Below are 12,791 nucleotides of genomic sequence, written 5' to 3'. Positions count from 1 at the left end.
TTTATATTAATAGTAGTTCTTGCTCCACTGCATATATATATATATACATAATTGACAAGGCTTCTTCCATGGTTCTATTTACTTACATGTTTATTTATTGGTTCTAGAAGTGACCCATTCATTTATATGAATAACATAGAAATTCATGAATCCATGATTACTATAACAATATTCTTGTATTTTCCTAACACCGATCCACAGGAACATTGTGTTGGACCTCAGACTTCCAGACACGTAGCATTCATCGTATATGACTCATACGCCACCAGCTGTCATCATTGGTCCATGCACAAGCCTCCTTTTCTTTATTCTCCTATGCATTTTTTAAGGATCAATTCATCAATTCACTTTGGTGATTAAATAAATATCTATGACTCACAAAAGCCCAAGGACAAGGGCCTTCAGTAACCCTATCATTTTTCTTTAGAATCATTGCATCATTGAAATACCTTCCATTAATCATCTTCATTGCTGTATAAGTAGATTAATCAACATCATGTTTCATACATTTCCAATTTCATGACTGGATCATGGTTGGTCTTTCCTCTTACACTGAATACTTGTTTCAAATATTACAGAGAATCCCCTAAAGAAACCACCCAAAGTGAGATGAAAATGTTGACTATGACTCACGTTGGTATCCATGTTCCTACAGGCAAATGCAGAGATCATTGGTCGAGGCATACTACTTAAACCACCTTGAGTGTGTGCATTCTAAAAAGTAGAAAGCAGAGTAGACAATAACATGATTGAGATATTTCCTCTATTGATCCTTGCACTACATTTCATTACTCAGTAATTAAACTGCATATTAATTTGGGGTAATATGCATTTAACTTTTTCTTAAGGAAAACAAACATTGAACTTTCCACTAACTCAGAACAAGAATATTGGCCATTGTTTATATTACCTATAACATTCTTATCTAGAGGTATTACCTGCAAACTATTTCTCTCTCACTCTTGCCTTACTACATTTTTTCTTCTATTGATTCACCTACTGCAATAGGATCAAAATTCATTAATGCAAAGACTGTAGAACCAGATCCTTGTGAAATCCTAAATCTGTCTATAGGATCATTTCCAACATAGGCAATAAACTAGATTTCTTTTTTTGCTGGACCTCAGAGTTCCAGACGCATACTCATTAATCATGACTCATACGCCATCAGCCACCATCATTGGACCACCCTTGGCCTTTGTTTTCCCCGCTGTCATCTACCTTTGTTTATTAATTAATCAATTAATCAATTTATCTGATAGTAATAAAATAAATACCTATGAAGTAAAAAAGAAAATGAATCCAACAACAACAACCTAGAACAGAGGCCTTAAAAAATCCCTATCTGTCCATAGAATCATTTACTACATCAATATATTTCCTTGATTAATCATCCTCAGAGTTTCATAGAGGGACTAATCAATGTAATGCAATGTAATATTAATTCCATATTTATTGGGGATCCCCGGGTGGCGCAGCAGTTTGGCGCCTGCCTTTGGCCCAGGGCGCGATCCTGGAGACCTGGGATCGAATCCCACATTGGGCTCCCAGTGCATGGAGCCTGCTTCTCCCTCTGCCTGTCTCTGCCTCTCTCTCTCTCTCTCTCTCTGTGACTATCAAATAAATAAATAAAAATTTTAAAAAAATATAATTCCATATTTATCAGTGGACCATGGAGGCTTTATTATATTTCATACTTTTCAAATCCAGAGTATATACCCATAAAAACTCACCCTTCTTTCTATGTACCAAACACATAGAGACAAGCAGACATCTTGTGACCATGGAAGAATCAGGTCCAATGGATCCATTCTGAGAAATGCACATTACAGGTGATATAAAAAAAAATTAGGCCTTTTCTTCATTGGTTTTGCTTTCCACATTTCATTTACTCAGCCACTTAGGTATTTATTAATTTTCATAATTTACAATCCACTTATTCATGTTTATTTAGATTGAATTATTGATTCTTTCACTTCTCTGTTTATACTAAAAGAATCAAAATCCATGAACACAAAGACCAAGAACATGATCCTTGTACATTACTAATATCTATCAATATAGTCATTTCCAACAGAGAAAAAAGACTAGATTTCTTGTTGTGTTGGACCTCAGAGTTCCCGACACGTAGTATTCATCATCCATGACTCATACGCCACCAGCCGTCATCATCAGTCCAGCACTGGCCCTTTTCCTTGTACATTTCTTTACTGATCAACATATCAATAAATCAATGACTATAAAATAAACATCTATGAAGCAAAAATACTTAAAAATAAGACCCTTAAGAATCCCTAACATCTGACCATGGAATCATTGCCTCCTTGAATATGTATTTCATTAATCATCTACAATTTTGCAAATACCAGTTAATCAATATAATGTTTCATGTCAATTCTCTATTTATCATGGGGCTGTGGTTGGCCTTTTTTATTATATTTAAATATTTCTTAATATTACAATTAACATCCTAAGCCAACTACCAAAAATAAGATAAGAACTTTATACTCACGCTGGTCTCCATATCCTATAGAGCTCATAATAATGAAAGGTGCTTTAATCAGCTTGTGTGACCACTCTGAGAAGTACAGAGCAGAGTAGATAGAAAAAAAAAGAGAGAGAGAGACATTATCTCTCCATTAATCCATTTCAACTTTTATTTAGTGAGTAATTTAGGCATTTATTATTTTGGGATAACATTTATTAATATTTTTTTAAGAAAATAAACATCAAATTTGTCACTGAGCCAGAATAGGAACAATGATTCAACATTAGCCGAAGAAGTCACACCATTGAACCATGTCTTTCTTAATCGGCTCAGTGTTTTTAATACATATTAATAGATTCTCTTATGTTGTGACACATTTTCATAATGGAACAATATTTTACTTATTTATATTTATTGATCAATTGTTTATAATTTTAATATATCCAATTATAATAATAGAATCAAAATCCATGAACAAAAAGACCAAGAACATGGTCCTTATATATTCTTAACATCTGTTTATAGGGCCATTTCCAATAGAGGCAGTAGACCAGATTTTCTTTGTTGGACCTCAGAGTTCCAGACACGTATCATTCATTATGCATGATTCATACGCCACCAGCCATCATCATCGATCCAAGCCTGGGCCTCTTTTTCGTTTTCATCAATATTTATTTATGAATTAATTTACCAATTCCCTGGTAATAATAAAACAAATACCTATGAATAAAAAAAAAAACAAGAATAAGGACCCTAAATATCCCTATACAATCATTTACCAAATCAGTATATTTCTTATATTAATTATCCTCAATGTTTCATATAATAATTTATCACTGGGCCATAGTTGGCCTTCTTTGCTTATACAAAATATATCTTATTAAAACAGTGAATATTCTTTTTAAAAAATAACCATTCAAACTAAGAGCACTGTAACTATTACTCACATTCATGTCTCTGTTCCTAACAATGGAGCCAACCACAGAGAATCATCTCAAGTGTGTCCATTCTGAGGAGTATAAAGCAGAAGAGATGGTTTAAAAGACTGAGATATTCTCTCCCTTTAGCCTTGCTTTCACATTTAATTTACTCAGCCATTTGATTGTTTATTAATTTTTCATAATATTTACATATTTTCCTCCTAACAAAATGAACAACCTTGCCCATGAGACTGGTCTGTGACAACAAAAGTGACTATTATTAATCAATGCCTATATGATGCCTGCTCAGAGGTAACACAGTTGGTCCATTTAATTCTTAATGGACTTCTATGATTTCAATTAATATTAATAGTATTTCTTGCCTCACTACTTTTTTTAGTTTAACAATACTTCATCTTTTTATATTTACTGATTTATATATTTGTTTATGGTTCTATCATTGATCCATTTATAAATATGAAATCAAAACCAGGTATACATAGTGAAAGAACAAAATCCTTATGTATTCCTAACATCTGTCCATAGGATTATTTCCAACATAAGGAACGCACTAGATTTCTTATTTGTCGGACCTCAGAGTTTCAGACACGTAATATTCATCATCCATGACTCATACGCCACCCTTTGTCATCATTGGTCCAGAACTGGCCCTCTTCTCCTCCATTAATTTCTACATTTGTTTGTTGGTTAATTCCTCATTTCATTAGTAACTTAACTCTGAATCACAAAAACTTAAGAACAAGATTTTTAAGTATCTGTAATAGCTATCTATAGGATCATTTGGAAAAAAAAAATATAGGATCATTTGCTACCTTGATTATATCTCTCATTAATCATTCTTAATTTTGCAATCATCAACAACAGTGTTCACAGCAATGCCGTATTTATCATGGGGCCATGGTTGGCCCTTTTGGATCCTTTAACAACGATCCAAACCAAGACAAAGACTTTGACCATACTCACATTGGTCTCTATGCTCCTAGGGAACCAGAGAGCTCATGATCATGGAGATGCTTAAATTGGCCGGGAGCATCCATTCTGAGAGTAGAAAAACAGATAATAAAAAGGATTTGAAATATTCTCTCCATTTATCCTTGCATGCCTCCTTTCATTTTATTTGTCATTTAGGTATGTATTAAATTGTTATGTTTTTTTCCTTGAGGTAACAAACAACATTGAACAAGGCCCTGGTCAAAGAAGAAAATGGGCTATGATTTACGCTGTACATATCAACCTGAGCCAAAGAGAGAATATCGTTAGGACATTTATTTCCTAATAGAACTCAGTGTTTTTTAATATTTAGTAATAACATTTCTGGACTCATCATATATTTTCATAATTGGATAATACTTCACTTTCCTGTTTTATTTATGTATTTGTTTGATTCTTTTGGTGATCTATTTACAATAACAGAATCAAATTCCATGAACACAAAAATTAAGGATATCCTTATATATTCCTAGCATCTGTCCATTGGATCATTTACAGCAGAAGGTATAGACTGTTTCCTATTGTGTTGGACCTCAGAGTTCCAGTTACATAGTATTCATCATCCATGACTCATACTCCACCAGTCATCATCATTGGTCCAGGATTGGCCCTTATTATCTTCAATCATGTGCACATGTTTTAATGCTTAATTGATCAATTTCCTAATGATAACAAAATTCATAAAGGTCATGAAAACTTGAGACAAGATCCTTGAATATCTCTAACATTTCTGTATAGAATTATATCCCACTAACATATATCTTTCATTAATTTTCCATACTATATAGACTAATATAATACTTCATATTAACCCCATTTTACTATTTGAATGTGACCAAACTATGTCTCCATAAATAAAGGGAGGTTTAAATCAACTGTGACTCAAAATTAAAATTGAATAATTCATTTTACATTAATTAATTGAATAACTAACTGTGAAAATGAATAAAATGGTCCTGTTTTTTTCTCCTTAATTGACCACAGATGTGCTGTACTGGCCCACACATGACCTTCATTCATTTTATTTGTATATGCAGCCATTTATTCCCTTTCAATAATGGAGTTAACACCCATGACAGACCGCCAAACCAGAAGCAATTATCTCGACTGTTACTTACATAAGTTTCTACACTCCATAATTGATTCATCATGCATCCATCCTGTAGAGTATAAAGCAAATATAAAAACACAGAGATTCAATGATACAGATGACAGATATAGAAGAGCCTAGATTCAGATATTTTAGTTCAAGTCAACAATAAATGATTACAAATAAACTTTAGTGCTTATTATGTATTAAAACTCAGAAAAGCATATTTATTTCTTGATTGATCCAAGCAATACACTTAACTGACATAATGAACTTCTCTGAAATCAACACCAAATAAAAGAATAAGACCCATGACTACTACTCATATCTGTTTCTGTGTCCTCTACTGAGCCAAGTGAGAGCTCTATCTTTTTGCTAAATGAATCTTGCTTAGAAAGAACTTGGTTGGGGCAGCCTGGGTGGCTCAGTGGTTTAGTGCCACCTTCAACCCAGGGCGTGATCCTGGAGACCCAGAATTGAGTCCCCATCATGCTTCTAGCATTTCTCTCTCTCTCTCTCTCTCTCTCTCTCTCATAAATAAATGAAATCTTTAAAAAAAAGAAAGAAATGAAAGAACTAGATTAATCTGAATCCTAGATTCTAGGACATTCTCAACAATTGTGCATCCTTGTCCCATCTTTATATATTTATGTAGGAACATAGTTATGTATGGAGTCATTTATCTTAGGCTTTTTAAAAGAAATTGCACCAAGCCAGAAAAAAGAAATCCTATCTAAATATATTCACTGGGGCACCTGGGTTGCTCAGTGGTTGAGCGTCTGCCTTAGGCTCAGGGCATGATCCTGGGGTCCTGGGATGGAGTCCCACATCAGGCTCCCCGCAGGGAGTCTGCTTCTCTCTCTGCCAATGTCTCTGCCTCTCTCTATGTCTCTCATGAATAAAAAAATAAAATCTTTAAAATATATGTATATATTCACCATTCCTAAAACTTAAGAGTATAAGTATTTTATCCGGAAAGCAATTGTGTAGAACTGGATTGATTAATCTCTCTCCTCGTTTCAAAACACATGCTCCTCATGGTCCAAATAATTGATTACAATGTTAACTTAGGGACGCCGGGGTGGCTCAGTGGTTGAGTGTCTGCCTTTGGCTCAGGGTGTGATCCCAGTGGTCCTGGGATCGAGTCCCACGTTGGGCTCTCCACAGGGAAACTGCTTCCCCCTCTGCCTGTGCCTCTGCCTGTGTGTGTATGTGTGTGTGTGTGTGTGTGTGTCCCTCATGAATAAATAAATAAAATCTTAAAAAAAAAGAAAAGATGCCATGATTCATTTAAAAAATGTTAACTTATTGTTTTATATATTTATAATAATATTAATATGTGTGACTCCACAGAAACAAGACAATATTAATGCATGCCCATATGCTCCTTAGGCACAGAAAAAAGATCAGATAATTTTTCCTTTTTTTTAAATTAAAACATAGTGAAGATCACTGGATTAGTTGTAACTGGTCATATGACACATTCTCAACATAAGTCCATGTGTAAGCCCTCTCTCAATTATGTAGTTACTTAATCAATAATTAATTTTAAGTAAATGTTTTGCTCTTCTCTGGGTAAAACAAAAAACCAACAACCCAACCCAGAAATACAACATGAGTTCTTACATCCATTTATCTAAATTATCTTTACCCAAAAGGGTCAGATTTAATCAATTTACCTTACTGGAACTCAGTGCTTCAGAAATTTATTAACAATGATTTTTATATTCATATATTATATTACATACTCTCCTATTTGGACCAAGAATAACCCATTTTGTCTTTATTCATTTATTTATTTCTTGATTTATTCATGCATTGATTTACTGAAAATACAATACTCAAAAGCCCAAGAACAAACTCCTGAGTATTTTTAACTCCTAGAATAAGCTCATTTCCCATAGAGACAACAGAGAGGAATCTTTTGTAATGGACCTCAGAGTCATAGGGTTTAATCAAAATCCTTGATTTCAGACACCCCAGGGTACTCATCATTGATCCAGGTTAAGCAATCTTTTTCTTCATTTATACCTTTGTTTATTGATCCATTCACTGATCCACAAACAGTAATAAAATCAATATCCATGAATTTTTAAAAAGCCAAGAACAAGGTCCTTGGATATGACCAAAGTCTACTTACAGGCTCTTTTCCCATAACTAGACCTTTTCCCAAAGGACTTTTTTTTTTTTTGCAGGGGCCCTCAGCTAGGTATGTATCGATCAATTAACATCCCAGCTTCATGTGCATTCTATTCCAACTATCTTCAATCTTTCTATGTACTCCTTCAGTGAGAAGCTATCCAATAATTCTTTGCATCATAATATGGATGTGCTATAACTGCACTCTCTCTCACAGTCACCACTAGCCACACGGAGCTACTAAGTACTTGAAATGTGGCTAATGCAACTGAAGAACTGAATTTAAAATTCAGTGAATTTTAATTATCTTAGATTTAAACAGCCACATGTGGCTAGGAGCAACCACAGTGAACAGCACAGTCTTAGATTTTATTACTGGATAAATGCTTAAGTCAAATGCACTACAAAAATAAGATGGATTATTCACCTACTTTGAAAATGAATAAAATGCCTTCCATCTTATTTTTAACCACAATTGTACTGAATTGGATTAAGCATAATCTTTATTTCACAGCACATTCATATCATTGATCTACGTATAGCTTAATATAAGTAATTCAGTGAACACTAATGAAAAATTCACCCCTGTTGACAAGATCTTTTGACTATTATTTACCTTAGTCATTAGGTTCCTTACCCACAAAGGTAGCAGCCAAGATCTTCATCAGCAAAGACGGATTAAATCAACCATGGTCTTCATTCTGTGGAGTCAAGTGCCAATATTCAAAAGAATGAACAGTTCAGATTTAGATTGATTTAAAAGACAATAGTTGTATGATACAAGATTAATCAGGAAATTTGATTCACTTCTCATTTTCATCACTGACCCAAGAACATCACTTCTTATTTATTTATTTGACTATAAATTTTAAATAATACAATGTTCATCACACAAAAATAGAAACTCTGACCATTGCACATATCTGTCTAGAGACCTCCTACTCACATAGGCAAGAGCCTAGACAATCTTTTTTTTTTCTGAAGGATTCAATTTATGTAGAAATAGATGAGTTTAAATCTGTGATTCATGGCATATTCTCACCAAGATCTATGCTTGACCCTCCTCATATATTAATTCAACTGTTCACTGTTTTATTTATTCTTTTATGGAGTGACTTATGGAATATTTGATCACATATTTAAACATACTAAATATATTAAATATACACACACACGTTTACACACACAATGGTAAACCCATGAACAACTCAGAATAGAAATGCTCTTCATATGCAAGTGTCTATATACCCATTCCCAAGCCAGGAAGAGAGGACCAATAGTACAGACAGATTAATCCTTACTCTTGCTCTTTACTAGGCCATGTTTTATATCCCCCTTTTAAAAACTGTGATTAGGACTTAATCTACTCAAATGTAACAATTCATCAATATTTGGGAATTAACTAATATTAGACAGGAAACCTGAATAACATTATTTTGCCTCCATACCTATTATATTACCCATAAAGCTTTAAAAATGAGCTGTTTCTCCTTCTTTTTAATAAAATTCAGTAAACAGAGGGAGATTAATAATAACTCAGTTCCTAAGGCACATTCTAATATGAACTATGCTCATTCTTTTTCCAATTAAGTATTTAATGACTTATTTATATATGCAATTTATTCTTTTCAAAATAAAAAACAACTAACCAGCAAATAACCACCTATATCAAACAATGATACTGAGTCTTATGTACTTCTGCCTACCCATTCATTCCAAAAAGGGGAAACAGCCTTTAGAAATAGATTTCACTAGAATTCAGTGCCACAGAAATGTATAATAATAATAATAAACTCTATTTCATTACATACTCTCATAGTTGTCTATGCTCAGATTTATTTTTACTTTTTAATATTTATTTAATTTATTCTTGCATAATTTACTTACAAGAATTCAATCTATATCCATAAAGTGTGTATGCCCATAATCAAGACACTTGAACACTCTGAACTTCTGCCCTAAGCTCAATTCCATAGAGGAAAAAATGAGGCCACTTTTTAATTATGGACCTCAGAGTCACAGATGGCTTTAATCAAAATTTTTGATTCAGACACCCTCCAATCTCATCATTGGTCCACACTTGGCACTCTTTTTCTTCATTCATTTCTACCTTCATTTTCCCATGGATCACCAACTCCCAGAGCAAGATACTCAATACAACTATGATCTGTCTCTAGACTGATTTCTCACAAAGCTTTCATACTAGGTCTCCACAGGAACCTTGTTTCATATCAATGCCATCATTAAAAATGTTCCATGATTGAGCCATGTTCATTTCATTTGTCCAGTTTTAATCATGGTGTAATCAACAATGAAAAACCACAGGGCATCCCACATCTAGAATACAAGCAATATGCTCTACCTTCTGAGAGCTCCTTCCTCTAAACAGTTAATAGCCTGGATCTCTATCAAAATGCAAATGCTTCAATCAACTGTGGTTTAGAAATAATATGAAATATCATTATCAATATTAATATTAATTAAATGCCTTCCACTCAAAAACAAAATGCATCTCAGTTGTGCTGAAATGGGTTAATTCTACTTCTTGGCCCAAAACACATTCCCACTATTGGTCCATATTTGATGTTCCTAGATTTTATTTTTGTGTATATAGGCTTTTGTTCTATTCAATGACTTTAGTGACCACACATGGACAAACCATACAAATGAGGACAAACTCTGACTGTTACATTGGTTCTTACCCACAGAAGTAACAGTCAAGATCTTCTTCATTGGATAATAGCTGAATCCAATGTGGAGTATTCATCCAGGAGGATAAAGTAGATTTTTAAAAGAGTGAAAAGTATAAATTTAGATTTTTAAATAAAAGTTAGTTCTGCATTAGATTAATCATAAATATTGGTCCGTGTCACATTTTCATCAATACAACAGTGCTATCCTTTTCATCTACTGAATTACTCAATTTTCAGTGTGAAATAACATAAAGAAGACCTTTATAATCTACACACCCAACACAAAAAGAACTAAAACTATTATTGATATCTGACTATATAACCTACCAAAAAGTAAAAAGTCCAGATAATATTTCAGTGGGAAAACTTTAGCAAAATGGAATGAATTTAAATTCTTATTTCATAAAACAACCTGACCAATGAGCCACACTGTACTTTCATACATGTGTTTATCGATTTGTTGACTCATTTATTTATTCACTTTTTAAGCAACTCTAAGGATAATTTAATTATCTGCTCTTTTTTTCTACAGAAAACACAAAATGGTTATCAACTACTCAAAACTGAATACTATTACATGCAACTTCCTATCTCAGCATTGTTTGCACTGATGGAACTTTCTGCAGTAATGGAAATATCCTCTATTAGCACTATTCAATATGGTAGCCACTGGCCACATTTGGCTTAAAATGTGGCTAGTGTTACTAAGGAAGTGATCTTTTATTTTTAATTAATTTGAATTTAAATGTTAACAGTAAGGTGTACTAGAGAGAATGGGGGTATTCTCCCATTCCCTTCCCCAAAGGAGGAGCCTAGATCTTTTTTATTTAAGTGGACTTTGAAAGCACAAACAGGATTTTTTTTTTTTTTTTTTTTTTTAGCACTGGATGTTATACTACATGTTGGCAAATTGAACTCTAATAAAAAAAGATACAAAAAAATAAATAAATAAAAAATAAAGTTAAAATTTAAAAAAAAGAACAGGGTTAATCACACTCCTTCATACATTATACATGCTTCTCACTGACCCATGATTTACATTCTTTTCAATAATGGATTGAAATATAAAATTTTTTTTACTCACTAATAATAATAGCATCAATAATGGTGAGCTCTAAGGATACTTCACAAGAAGGCTGAGTGATACTACAAGTATCCATTGGCTTTTCACTTTCAGAAATCATCAACAAAATACATTTACATTTTTCTTTCATTTTTAGTTATTTACCTATTTTTACATTTTTCTTTGAAAGAAAAGTCAATGAACATAATTACTATACTCACTCTTCTAATGTTCATGCTTCGGCCTTTCCTAAGTTTCAATAATTATTTAATAATTTACTTTATTTTTTAACACTGATTGTATTAAATTTTTATTTATTAAAATCATTTTATACTGGGCAGCCCAGGGTGGCTCAGCAATTTAGCACTGCCTTTGGCCCAAGGCATGATCCTGCAGATCCCCGATCGAGTCCCACGTCAGGCCCCCAACATGGAGCCTGTTTCTCCCTCTGCCTGTGTCTCTGCCGCTCTCTGTGTTTCTCATGAATGAATAAATAAAATCTTTTAAAAAATCATTTTATATTAATGGGTTTATCATGATTTGTTAGATTATTATTGGTATATGTATTCTACTAAGTATTGCTGATTACTATGCAATTATGTAAGTTTTTTGTCCTTTTTGAAAATAATACATGCCATCAATTCACTACCACCTCAAAACAATATTGATGTTCACATATATCTATCATATGTTCCCAAAGAAGGAGCAGCCTTAGTCTACTTTATTTTAATTCAAAATTCCAGAAATATATTAATAATCCTGGATTCATTAGCTCCTTTCATGATTAGATAAGGTATAGCCCTTTCTTTACTTATTCATAGTTGTGAACAATAAAACAATAACAACAGCACAAATCAAGACTATGGTCCTTGAATATTTCTAATTTTATCCATAAGCACATTTCCCATAGATGCAATGGACCTCAGAGTTACAGACTGGGTTTAATCAAAAATTTTATTCAGATGCCCCACGCACACTCATCATTGATCCAGACTTGGTATTCTGTGCCTTCATTTAATATATTGTTCTGACTTATTCACTGATTCATTAATAATTCAGTCAACATGCACGAATTAGGAAAATAAAACAAAGGCCCTTGAAAATAGGAGTATGTCCAAGAAAGTGACTTACTACAGAGCTACAGAACTGACTCTCTCTGTGCAATGTACCCCAGCATTGTAAATATGAATTAATCCATTTCCTTGCATCATCTTAATTCCATTAGTCATTGGTCCCTGCTTGGGCCTCTTTCATTTGACATCTGTGTTTTTTTTTTTAATTTTTTTTTAAATTTTTATTTATTTATGATAGTCACAGAGAGAGAGAGAGAGAGAGGCTGCAGAGACACAGGCAGAGGGAGAAGCAGGCTCCATGCACCGGGAGCCCG

The 12,791-nt window shown here is 33.3% G+C and overlaps 1 long non-coding RNA gene, 8 other non-coding genes and 1 pseudogene across 21 annotated transcripts in view; all 10 read right to left on the bottom strand.

Moving 5' to 3' along the window:
• Window positions 1-12,791, bottom strand: part of LOC112657025 (uncharacterized) — a 107,058-nt gene that overhangs the window by 47,563 nt on the left and 46,704 nt on the right. For 10 of the 13 annotated variants that reach the window (XR_007412562.1, XR_007412565.1, XR_007412561.1 and 7 more), the window contains 8 exons: window positions 10,351-10,391; window positions 8,286-8,349; window positions 5,538-5,579; window positions 4,393-4,467; window positions 3,436-3,497; window positions 2,513-2,578; window positions 1,734-1,812; window positions 634-714 (listed from right to left, as the gene is read on the bottom strand). This is a non-coding gene — a long non-coding RNA (uncharacterized LOC112657025). Of the gene's footprint in view, window positions 1-633; window positions 715-1,733; window positions 1,813-2,512; window positions 2,579-3,435; window positions 3,498-4,392; window positions 4,468-5,537; window positions 5,580-8,264; window positions 8,350-10,350; window positions 10,392-12,791 lie in introns of all 13 variants that reach the window. The other 3 variants (XR_007412558.1, XR_007412568.1, XR_007412569.1) reach the window with 3 other exon arrangements.
• LOC112658132 (small nucleolar RNA SNORD113/SNORD114 family) lies at window positions 212-286 on the bottom strand. Its single transcript, XR_003135533.1, has one exon. It is a non-coding gene; the product is annotated as a small nucleolar RNA SNORD113/SNORD114 family (small nucleolar RNA).
• LOC112658167 (small nucleolar RNA SNORD113/SNORD114 family) lies at window positions 1,117-1,188 on the bottom strand. The gene has a single exon (XR_003135565.1). It is a non-coding gene; the product is annotated as a small nucleolar RNA SNORD113/SNORD114 family (small nucleolar RNA).
• LOC112658143 (small nucleolar RNA SNORD113/SNORD114 family) lies at window positions 2,105-2,179 on the bottom strand. Its single transcript, XR_003135543.1, has one exon. It is a non-coding gene; the product is annotated as a small nucleolar RNA SNORD113/SNORD114 family (small nucleolar RNA).
• Window positions 3,053-3,127, bottom strand: LOC112658147 (small nucleolar RNA SNORD113/SNORD114 family). Its single transcript, XR_003135547.1, has one exon. It is a non-coding gene; the product is annotated as a small nucleolar RNA SNORD113/SNORD114 family (small nucleolar RNA).
• LOC112658140 (small nucleolar RNA SNORD113/SNORD114 family) lies at window positions 3,996-4,070 on the bottom strand. Its single transcript, XR_003135540.1, has one exon. It is a non-coding gene; the product is annotated as a small nucleolar RNA SNORD113/SNORD114 family (small nucleolar RNA).
• On the bottom strand, window positions 4,946-5,020 carry LOC112658136 (small nucleolar RNA SNORD113/SNORD114 family). Its single transcript, XR_003135536.1, has one exon. It is a non-coding gene; the product is annotated as a small nucleolar RNA SNORD113/SNORD114 family (small nucleolar RNA).
• Window positions 7,439-7,511, bottom strand: LOC112658175 (small nucleolar RNA SNORD113/SNORD114 family). The gene has a single exon (XR_003135570.1). It is a non-coding gene; the product is annotated as a small nucleolar RNA SNORD113/SNORD114 family (small nucleolar RNA).
• On the bottom strand, window positions 9,652-9,725 carry LOC112658165 (small nucleolar RNA SNORD113/SNORD114 family). Its single transcript, XR_003135563.1, has one exon. It is a non-coding gene; the product is annotated as a small nucleolar RNA SNORD113/SNORD114 family (small nucleolar RNA).
• On the bottom strand, window positions 12,320-12,395 carry LOC112658174 (small nucleolar RNA SNORD113/SNORD114 family; annotated as a pseudogene).

Source organism: Canis lupus, chromosome 8, assembly GCF_003254725.2.
Source record: "Canis lupus dingo isolate Sandy chromosome 8, ASM325472v2, whole genome shotgun sequence".
In the NCBI taxonomy this organism is placed as follows: Eukaryota; Metazoa; Chordata; class Mammalia; order Carnivora; family Canidae; genus Canis; species Canis lupus.
This window is presented reverse-complemented; position numbering and strand designations above follow the sequence as displayed.